The 10,001-nt window shown below is 32.5% G+C and overlaps 1 protein-coding gene across 5 annotated transcripts in view; it reads right to left on the bottom strand.

Moving 5' to 3' along the window:
* The window catches only part of LOC119645293, a 51,576-nt gene extending 42,381 nt beyond the window's left edge, over positions 1–9,195 (bottom strand). For 2 of the 5 annotated variants that reach the window (XM_038045422.1, XM_038045427.1), the window contains exons 1-2: positions 8,955–9,195; positions 7,745–7,979 (exon numbers count right to left, since the gene is read on the bottom strand). The gene's annotated coding sequence lies outside the window, so the exon portion shown is untranslated. Of the gene's footprint in view, positions 1–3,553; positions 3,646–5,998; positions 6,138–7,744; positions 7,980–8,950 lie in introns of those variants that run through there. The other 3 variants (XM_038045425.1, XM_038045423.1, XM_038045424.1) reach the window with 3 other exon arrangements.
* Between the last annotated feature and the right edge of the window lie 806 nt (positions 9,196–10,001).

Here is a 10,001-nt window from a genome sequence, read left to right as displayed (position 1 = left end):
CCATAGTGTAAAAATGTTGTCCTTTCGAATATTAATTAATTTATTAATTAACAATGAAATTAAGGCAATATTTAATAGAATGATCGACTGTTTACAGACTATATTACCTTAGAAGTCTCTTCACATCTACTTCTTTTTCGATATTAAAACGCTCCCTAAAGTATCTGAAAGTTTTGCAAAAAAAATAATGGAGAAAAGTGGACGGGGTCTACCCCTACTTTTACCACTAATTTAGTGTCCTACAAATGTTTAGGGGTTTCTGATAGGTTCCAGCGTATTTTAAAAGATATTAAAAACTGTACTTGAACAACTTCGTTCAAATTTTTTATAATTAATTTATCATCTTATATAGATGCGAAGGGCCTACCTGTGGCGATTTTAGCGGGTGTTAAATAAATGATGTAGCAGTGAAGCTAGGTTTTTCTGATAGGTTCCAATATTTTTCTAAACGTATCTAACATCTGGAGTTACGCATTGTTTCTCAAAATTATTGCAAATCAATTGGACTATTGCGTTCTTTTAGCATTTGTGCTACGATTTTGCATGAGATTTACTGGCAATAAATCAGCTCTTATAGGAAGGAGGAAGCATCAGAGATCCTATAAAGTGTATATACTCTTGATCAACATCAAATTCCAAATAGATTAAGAATTTCCGTCTGTGTAATGTTTGCTGGCCGCAAAAATGAAACCATCGACTTCAAATTTAGCAGAAAGCTTGGAAGCAAAAAATGCTATAGTCTTTACAATGTTTAATTTTTTTTTTTCAATACATTTGTAACGCCCAGAACCAAGCTTCAAAAACCACATAAAGTATATAAATTCTTACCCAGTTTCGGTCTGCTCGTCTTTTGGTATGTTAGCAAAAAATGAATATGGGCAAATTTGAGACTCTAGTGCGGCCAATGTCACCTATATTCACCTATATCACGTGAATCTATATAAAAGCACCTGTCGAATGGGCAAAACAAACTCAGACTTTACTTTCGGGAAATATTTTTAACGATTCTTTGAAATTTGATATGTTAGCGAAAAATAGGTATAAGTATAGTATAGTGCAGTACTAGTATAGTACAGTATAGTATAGTATATCACATAGTATAGTATAGTATATCACATTATACAATATGTACACTATACTCTAGCATAGTACAATATATCCTAGTACGAAATACACTATAATGTAGTACAAAATACCCTATTCTGTAGTATAGTATAGTCTAGTGCAAAATGAAATGTCCGCAAAAATATTTTCCTTTTTTTTAATATGGACGGAGTAGGCTTTCAAATTCAACTATATCTCAATTGTAATTATTTAACAGAGCTCTGTTAAGTCGGGAACAGAGTTTTATTACCAGAAATGGTAGGTATCTTTGATAGTTAAATTCGAATTTATCTTTACACCCTCATCGCTTGTTTAGCAGCAGGATTTTTCAAATTAAGCCGGAAAATGGAAAGCATTTGATATGCGGCTCGTTAAAATAAACACAATTTCAAACAGAACGCGATTACATTGTTATGCACTGAGGTCAGGCCAAAAATCGACTTTTGAGCAGAATAAAAAATTAGGTCGCGCATAAGCACTTTTACATAAAGTTGTGAAAAAAGAAAACAAACCCTATTGAGATTAATTTGATTCCACATTGATTGACCTGTGTTATGCTCTGTTCTCTGCCGGTTAGGATTTTAGCGATATTTCGTGTCTATGTTGAGCCGAAGATTGGCGATCGAATAAATGCGTATTATTTAATGATTTCGGGCAGATGCGTTTGTGTATCAATAAGACTTGTTTTTGTTGAATTAAAACTTCATATTGGTTAGGACCGATGCTTTCTATTTAATGAAAAAAAAGAAGAAGAAAAACGTTCATATACAATTTGTAAAATTCAATATTCATTGCTGCAGCTGCAGTGACAGAGAGGTAGTAACAGCTTTAGACCCAGTTTGACATGCTCTGAATAGTTTGCAATGAAAAAATGATTCGTTGTCGTCGACGCAACCGCCGTCGTCGATGGTGATTTCCGAGCATGTGCTTGTTTTTTTTTTCTTTGTTTCAGATTAAGTTTTTTCTTGGCATCTACAGATTTGCATGAGAACAAACTTACAAACCCACAAAAGCGTTGTGCAATTGTTCATACATATCTTTGTGTGTGTGTGTGTGTGTCTTTGTATGTGTGCATGTATACATGCATTTTTTTTATGCTAAGGAAACAGGAAGGCAAACTAAACTAGAAAACAGAAATTGCAGCAAACAAGTTTCAACATATGCAGAATATTTCAAGTCAACAAATTAAATAAATGTAATATATACCGGTACGTAGAGGCATCCTAAAACCTAAGTGTATTTCTATATATGTATATATATATATATATACATAACTCTCTATTGTGGATTTATTTATATACATACATATCCACATATTTAAAAGTTAAGTTGCAATATATAACAGAAGCGAAAATTCACCCAAGACACCCAAGACAATTTTATTGATATCGTAGTATCTCGTGGTAAATTAAAAGACCGCATTTATTTTGCGGTAGAAGCCATCGTTTGGTTCAGTAAGTCAGGAAGTGGTTGTTGCTTATAGCTTCGCATCATGATAATGATGATGATGGCGCTGATGTTGTACAGTTGATACACTCATAATCGTCTGTAAATGCAGTTACAAAGTGAAGAAAATTTTAATTTGTCTCGAGCAAAGTTTCACACGTCCACTACAATCTCATAAAATGGTACGTATGCAGTGTAAGCATATAACAAGCATATAACTATTAAATCCACTCTCATAAGTCATACGTTTTAATCAGAGTAAACTTAAATATGAGTACGGAATACGAGTTAACAGCCGGAGTAGTTGTGCGAGATTGTGTTTCCTTGACTGTATAATTACATGACTTATTTGTCAGTCAGTGTAGAAGGCCATCGCTTGCCAATCATCCACGTCTACATAGTATGTTTTCTCATAGCATTAAAAAAAAAGAAAAAAAAATACAACAACAACAACAACAACAGCAGCAGCAACAATAACAATAGCAAATACGAAGCAAATCACAAAATTTGGTGAAAAAAGAAATGTTGTTCGATACGAAAACGAAGAAAGAAAAAAACGGTAAACTTCAACATCCGTGTGTGACCGAAATTTTTGTATACACTACCTATGCAGGTGCAAGTAAGGGCCGAATTATCGACAGAATACCGCCTGAACCGTGAACTCTGTCGATTCGGTTCGTTTTCAATATCAACCTGCTTGCATGTACATTCAAAGTTTTTGTTAAATTTTTATACCGATATCTAAATTTTTGCGACCCACAGTATGTTCATATTATACGCTTCCTCACGCATATAGACAGATGGACGGACAGACAGGCATAGAATGATTCAAGATTTGATACTCATCAAAAACATATACTGTGAAGGATCGTTCCGGCTAATGCAAAAGTTTCGACAAAATGAATATACCCCTAGTCTTAGATGGTGAGCATGATAAAAGCGGCATACTTTTGCCGGTAAACTCACGTACATTGAATTGTAAACAATCAAATGAAATAATTACCACAATATAGTGTCTCGATGAACATGTTATTCGTTCGCGTAAATTCGATCATGGTATCTTCAAGTTGGCTGGTTGGCTGGTTGGCTGGTTGGCTGGTTGGCAGCAATAAAGAAATATGGTTCAGCTAGAAATAATAATAAGATGCGTGAAAATTGTTACCAATTGTTGCAAGCCAATAACGACATATGTTGGTCAATATCAAGGTAGCGGTGAATCGACAAGATCTGCGAGTAGAAGTTGCCTGGATTCATAATTCGATTTGCTAAAGTAACGACATAAGTAAATCCCACGTAAAGAGTACGATACCTGAACACTATTAAAATAGAGTGCAATTTAAGTCTCTCCTTCATTTCAAAAATTAAGATAGTAACGATTTCTTTTTTCCGTTATATGCTATTCAGCGGATTATAACTCATACAGATTTCTTCTATTGGGGAGGCGAACACATCAACCGACAGAATTGGTAAAAAAGCAAGGAGAGGCAAATATAAAAGAAAACTGTATTCGCTCCAGAGCACTTCGTTAATGCCCGTTACCTTACACGAATATAAAAAACTTGCAAATATTTCATTCACTCGATTCAAATAACTTGGGCTTGAACTCTAGATATCCCGGCGAAATATTTGTACCATGTGCTAAATGAACACCCGCTATAGTGCCATGCTATTGCAGGTCTTGGACTGACGTGAGCGTAACTGTGAACACATGAATAGCTGAAAGAAAAAATACTGTTTAATCAGCTAAGATCTTTACGTTACTCAAGAATATATATTCGAACTTCTAGATGTTAAGAACGGACGGATATATCTAGAATATTCTTATGCCTTGGTAGAGTGTATAAGGGGGCACTATTTGCCTTGTTCTGCATCTTTAATATTCATCACCTCAGAGCAAATTTGATTCCTTTTGATTACTAGAGCCGTGTCTGGTTGAACCATATATCTGAACTTCAATTCTTAGTAGGACAGTGGGACCGAATTTCACCTTTTTTATCCCCCAGTGGGCTGAAGCACGGCCATTTTTAAACATGTATCAAATTTCTTTTATCTGCACTGATTATTACGATGCTGAGAACACCACTAACAAGCAGACGCATACGCGGAAATTTTCGGATATTTCCGTTCAAAACCCTTTAGCTTATGTGAGGAGTCTACATGCCTTACAAATGAAATGACCAAGTTTATCGCGTACATTTTTCTTTCCATGGTGGTTATAATGCATAGACTAAGAAGCAAGTAACGACCATCCGAACTAGTTTACCCGCTGTGATCTTAATAAAACAGCATGAAAGAGTAAATTTTAACATTAAATATTGAATGGAACGTGACCTCAGCGGCAAAACTGGAAATAGACGGGAAAACTTAAAACATGTTAATTGCTTTGTTCACGCACGATAATTCCAGGTGATATGGGAAACGTTTAGTTAAATGTTAGTTGATAATGCATGACTCAGGGCTGTTATACAGACTAAGATTTTGTTTACGATAAGAAGATTTCGTTTGTTTTCATACTCTGTACACTGTCCATTATTGTTATTACAATCAAACGACACTCAACCAAATAATATGAGATTACTTAAAAATAATCCGCTTGTAATATAATTGAATATCAGCTATTACGATTAAATTTGGTAATTATGACTAGCGCTAAGCAGTCGTTCTCAAACGGTGAACGCAGACCGGTAAGGCAATGAATGGCACGAAGTGTTTATTTTTTAAATTTATTTATTTTAGTTTTTGCTGCAAATAAATTAAAATTAATTTATTTGCAATTGTTACTAGTCGAGGTACTCCACATTTTTTTGAATTCATATATAAAATTACATTACAAATTGTTCGGTCTGTACTTTTTTTTGACATGTGGAGCAAAGCGGAAAATAGATGCAGTTAATAACGAGAGCAAGTAAGAAAATTATATGCTAATCTTTTATACCCACCACCTTTCTCTTAAAAATAAACAAAAAAATTAAAAAATTAAAAATATAATTAGGTACAGTAGAAATGAAACTTCGATACTCTATCCTTTTGGGTGGATTGTGCAATCTCTCATAGATATTACTGTACGGATGCTCTCGACTCATCTTCAATACCAACTCGCCTACAATGACTTCCAATAGTCTTCACAAATTTGTAGACGATATCTTAATTTTTGCAATTAGGAACAAACAGATGGAAAAATAGACAAGCCTAGATCGATTCATCAATTTATATTGAGAGAAAATGTATATTTACTTTATAGGGTTCTTCTACGAACATATAAATACTTGAAGCTATATATGAACTACACAAGCTTGGACGTTTGATTGGCTGAGACTAAAAAAACCCCTACACGCATGTCGAAGTTGAAATGTGCAAATCTGTAAGCTCGTACCACCTGCGCCAGCCTCTTCTTTAAACTCCAAAAGTGTATTTATTTTCAAGCAATGTTCGTTTCACACAAACTTACCTTTGATTGTCACCTAGGATAGCATTGCATCCATTTGACATCCGCTAAGACTATGAAGGCCTTTATCTCGATAGATATGAAAAGCTTTTTACTTAAAACAAAAGCACTGTACCCCAATTTTTAAAGCAATTACAGAAGGCTGGAAAGAGAACAGATAACTAATATTCAGGTCAGGTCTGACTGAGATAATTCGGTTTCAAAAAATAGGAAAAAAAATTTCTATCGCATCATAACCTCTTGAAAAGATACTGGAATGACTACGAAGTAATTTTAGCAAGTTAATTAAACAACAACACCCATATCAACTCTAAATTAGATAGTAAACAGTCGGCCAAGGTAAAAAAAATTGAATACAAGAGGCGAGAGTAATATGACGAACCAATTATTTATACCTGGTGTGATAACATCAAAAAGGTTTCACTTCTATAAGTCACATCAAATAATAGTAAGACAAGAGACTCACGTAAACACGTTTAACTATTTAAAACTTGATTACTTATAACCAAATGGAATGACTTTTGGTAAACGCTTAGCCTGCAATTGATTTTTTTAATAGTGATAAAAAAAAGTGTATGTTTTTTTTTTTCAAACGACTTGAATTCAAGTACGCACAGGTGGTATCTTGGTATTGGAGAACGTGTATACATACATATATGCTGTTGTGTATCGTTTTTATTATAAACATGTATGCATGTATTTGTAACATCTATATTACATATAGCACAACAATTATGGACGCGACAGGTTACAGGTTTCACGCACTTTTCATTTCTACTATATGTACTTTCATCGAGGGGCCGAATTGTCATCAACAAAATGATTGTTGTGATATATGTTGTTTTGTGTTAGTGTATTATGATGCATGTACTTGTAAAGTCGTTGATGTTGGATGTTCATGTTGATGTTGATGTTCATATTGATGTTGATGTTGATGTTGATGTTACTGTTACTGTTGTTGCTATTGGTCTTGTGTGCGATAACTATTTCGCCACCATCAAGTAGAGATCGCGGCCATCAAATATATACATACACATACGATTAAATATGTATCTATGTATTTACTTAAACATATTACACACATGTGTATACATGTGTAAGTAGAAAGTCTGTAACCTATAGAAAGCCAAAATATGCAAACAGTAGCTGTATAGCTGACAACTTTAGGTTTTTGTGTGTGCACGCGTTTTGATGCTGAAAGGTCGGTAGGTGAGTTTAATCGTTGTTATATACAATAGACGTTTAAGTCAATACAATTTTTCCCCTTATAAAAAAAAACGTATTATATACTCTCACTTATTTATATGAATGCATGTAAAACTATTTATGTATGCATGTAAATATCTTATATAACGCGTATTTATTAACTTTGAAATGTTAGCTGGCGTTGTAAGACTTATTTTGGTCGCATGACCGTCTTTGATCATATGACGATGCCATTAAGTGCAAAATTGTTGCTTATATATGTACTCTCATGGCAAAAAAGACTTACTATTTAATTTCTAAATGGTAACTTGTCTTAATCATTAAAAAATTTTAAATACCTGATTCGCAAGTTCGCCGTCTTCAAGCTATTTGTTCGATATCTAGTTATGTACTGTACATGCGTACAATATATACGTAGATATAAGCAAACTTGTCTATCGAACGCTCTTCTAATATGAGTCATATATATATCATTGACGCATAGTTAATAAATTTACGCTAATTTATAAAGATTACATCAACGTTAGCTAGTAGCTCACTTACCTTACTTTCAATCTTGAACGTCACCCGCTTAATTGTTTGCTGTTGTTGCTTTTATATATAGTTTGGGAAAGATCTCATCACCTTGTAATTATTATTTTTCTCTACCGATTTCGCGGTAGTATACAAGTTTAAGCCAAGAAATCACTTTTTCCTATCAATCCATACACTAAACCGCAAATTCTCAAATAGCTCTCATAGCTCACATATCATATCATTTCAAGTTGCTTTAATTTAACTTTAGTTATTATGCATTTTAATTCAAAATATTGTGAATAAAGCTTATATATATATATATATGAATATATATATATTTATGTATATAAATATAATATATAGTATATATATATATATACGCATGTGTTGTAAGTTAAAAAGCAAGCACACTTAAACGCATTTAGCCATATTTTTATCATTTATTTAACATTCGGTTAAGGCGAAATGACACATAAAACTGGAATATTTATCGTATATCTTTGAATGGATGTGTGCTAATCATTATGCGTTCGTTTATTTGTCTGCTTATTTTGCGTATAATTTTGCAACCAGTAGGACGTTCGCCTAATTGTTTAGTTTTTTTTTTCTATCTCTTAAATTGTTTTTTGCCATTCTCATCACAAAAAAAGGAAAATGCATTTATAAATATGTATACATATATATATATATATATATACGTACTCATATATATATATATATATATATATAAATATATGTATATGCATTACTTGTACACCCGTGCGTATCTGCTTTTCTGTGTGTGTATAACACTTTATGTACACTGTCCAAAGTCGGCGGTAATAATCTCATCTTTCTTCTTTTTATTGTCAAATCACTTACCGCAACAACGCGAAATTTATGAAAAAATGTTGATATCCTTACTTATTTTTATGTTATAGAAAATTGTTGGTTTTATTTGTTTATCATCAAGACGACGGGAATAAGGAGAAAAAAAAGAATGAAGGAAAAATAAAACACACTCAAAAACATTCGCAGCCATTTAAATCACAAGCATTATAACTTATTTGCGTACAATCGACTAACAAGTCACAGTATTGGTGGCAAAAATAATAATAATAATAATAATAATAATAATAATGAAAACTACGGTGCCGTCTCCCTTTCGTGAAACGTCGAATGTTCTGGTTGTTGGGTATATCTTTTTATGAAATTAATATACTCTTCGGATGGTGTAGGGTACAAAAAACAAACCTACTTGAATAGCATAATTCTGAATGTCCATCTATCATTATATGGACAACTCACAATTTTCAATGTTAACAATATTATATATATTTTAATAATTAATCCTATGGAAAAGTATTTGTTATATGTTAATACAATTTTTCTCAATATTATATTATTTCGCACAAACTCTCGCGGTAAGAAGTTCACACATCCTCTTCGTTCAAAATTCAAAAATATTTTAAGCACCGCTCCTTTCCGCTTTTAAATGTGGCCAAGACAACAACAAGAAGCAAACTGTTTTAACATTTAATCTGTTTTTCACAATTTGTTTTTTTCTTTTACAGAGATGGCAATATAATCTTCAGTTGTTGGTTTGTTGAATAGCAGAAGAAGAACAAGATATAAAACACATCTGTAATTGTACAACTGAAACACCTGATTCTTAAACATATGTTTAAGCAAATTTCTATTATTATTTTCCAAGTAAGCGCTGCATTAAAAAAACGATTGGACCATTTCAAAGTGAAAAACAATTTTTATTATTTATTTCGGAAAAGAGTGAAAATTAACAACTTGTATTCTTCTCTGTTTTGAAATTCTAAACATTGTTTTGTATTAAATTATATATTAATATTACATATTAACAGTTTTATTTAATTATTTATATATTAATATATATATTTTTTTTTTTGGTATGTTGAATGGAGATGGACTATATTAATATTTTTAATGGTTTTTATTTTTAGTATTAATATATTCATAATGGCCGGTAGAAGAGAGTGCAAACCACAGAACCTTTTAAAACCTCTGCAAATAAATTGCAGAATTGGTTAACCATATTAAATGTGTCAAATTAACAAAGAAAAAAGATTGTATTATATTTGCAATAAGCATTTTTTACAAGGATATGCAATATATACCGGTCCTAAAAGTGTATTGACCACAGATGCCGCCCCAACACTCCATCTAGATGCTTATAAAAGAATTGGCCCATTAAAAAAATAAGTGGAAAATATGGAACAGGACGACGACAATATCCCATCAACATCAAAACGATTAAGCAGAACATTGGATT

Source organism: Glossina fuscipes, unplaced genomic scaffold (assembly GCF_014805625.2).
Source record: "Glossina fuscipes isolate IAEA_lab_2018 unplaced genomic scaffold, Yale_Gfus_2 1, whole genome shotgun sequence".
In the NCBI taxonomy this organism is placed as follows: domain Eukaryota; kingdom Metazoa; phylum Arthropoda; class Insecta; order Diptera; family Glossinidae; genus Glossina; species Glossina fuscipes.
This window is presented reverse-complemented; position numbering and strand designations above follow the sequence as displayed.